This window comes from Pteropus alecto, unplaced genomic scaffold (assembly GCF_000325575.1).
Source record: "Pteropus alecto unplaced genomic scaffold, ASM32557v1 scaffold35, whole genome shotgun sequence".
NCBI lineage: Eukaryota > Metazoa > Chordata > Mammalia > Chiroptera > Pteropodidae > Pteropus > Pteropus alecto.
The window spans coordinates 11,858,025-11,859,904 of record NW_006437828.1 but is presented as its reverse complement, the minus strand read 5'-3'; positions in this window follow the sequence as shown (position 1 = coordinate 11,859,904).

Sequence of the window (1,880 nt, the reverse complement as noted above, 5' to 3'; positions counted from 1 at the left end):
ATTGAATCTCGTGCAGAATGAACAGAGACGCCAGGGGGCTAAAAAGTGGGGGGTTGGTCAGAATCCTACCCTACTCGTTCTGAGTTCAAGTAGCTGTAATTCAAATAAATCTAAAAAGTGGCCTTGAAATCTTATTTAATGACTGGTATAAAGTGGTTGCAGACCGTGACTTTCCCCGTGAGATTTCCCTTCCAGAACGCTGGTAAATTGTACATCGTCCTTTGTAAAACGACCTGTAGCTTTTCGGTTCCTTCAGCTCCCGGGAGCTATTTAGAGGCCTGGCTCCTGGAGGGCGTTACTTTTATACGGTCCACAGATTTGCCCTAAAGCACGCACTTCCTGTCTGAACAACTTTCTTCTTAACTCTGGCGTCTGTCTGAACTGTCCATTCCGCAGCCAACAGAGCTTGTCTGGTATTATCCCAACAACCATTCACTGTATCTCATCGACCATTTAGGGTGGAAAGTAGAGGATGGCAAGGCAGGAGAGTGGAAAGAGTTAATAACAGATTAAAAACAACCCCGATGCAGTGCTTCTCAGGTTTCCCCGCACAGGAATTCTGTATTATTGTGTCCGACTTACTTAAATACGCGCAGATCAGTGATCAAATGCGTCATGAATCTTAATTAACTTAGTAGAGAAAAATGGCTTCTCAGTAGCTGTTTAACCCGTCACTTCTAAAAGCAGATTCCCTGAAACTATCGTTAAATGTCAGAGTAAATCTGAGCTATTTAAAAAACAAAACACGACAAAACAAAAAACCTACTGCTCTCATTAAAAGCAAGACATCGATGCTGACTTTTGCAAATAAACCCACTAAGCACAACCAGCTCAAACATTATGAAAGGCCAGTTACAGTTGCCTTTGGCTGATTAACTTTTATGAATCAAGATGACAGTGTTACTTAGGAAACCTTTTCTTAACATTGGCTCTAGGAAAGATGCTCATTTGCATTGATGTTCAAAGTGGCATCTATTAAAATGGTCCCTAACGACGATTTGCTGCCCTGGAGATATACAACATCGAAACGCCGTTTTTCCTCTACGATCATGTGACTCGACAGGCTTAATTCTTCAGCTGCAAAGAGACTTCTAAAACTAAGGGCATAAGCGTTGTTGAGTCGTACGTGTAAAAATGGTGACACCAATGATTTCTGAATGTAAACGGGGAGAGTGTATTTCTGATTCGTGCAATCCCCGTCATTTTTTGAAATTGCGATTGGAAACAGTTCTTTTATTGCTCATCCTTCATGGCTAAAACTGAATAAAATTCAATCACCATAAAGATAGTCACTGAGTTTCAATTTTGCAGGTCCCGTTACTTCCTAAATTTGGAGAATCGCCCAATCACTCTCAAGCTATTGTCTTGTCTGCTCACATGATCGCAGAATTTTTTCATGAATGCACAATAACCAAATGTTCCAGCTGAGCACCTCCAAGCAGGGGGACAGAATTAAAGTCGGGGTATTGCTCATCTCTTGCCAGACTTTCTCTCTTCCGTCTTGTCTGGTTTCCACTGAGATTCAGTGATGGACAGAAGATGTGTCACCTGTAGCCAGAGAGAATGTGACTCTCAGAAATGCTCTTCTCATGGGATGTTTAAGCAAATGTCTCGTGGAAGAAAATCACTGAGCGGACATAACAAGGATTTTGACTGATGCTTTTCTCTTAAACTCACACACATTATTTTTAACCAGTGATTCGCAGGGGCGGTTTATTTGGATAATTGTGATTTGGACATTACATTTTCCATCTGGCCAAAGGCTGTTTTGGTTTATTTGGACGTCATGTTGTGAGTCCACTCACAAAGAAGAGGGCTATCGTACACATCCGTCCTCAAGTCACGCTATTTCTATTTATGAATTTAAGCTTGGTATTTGT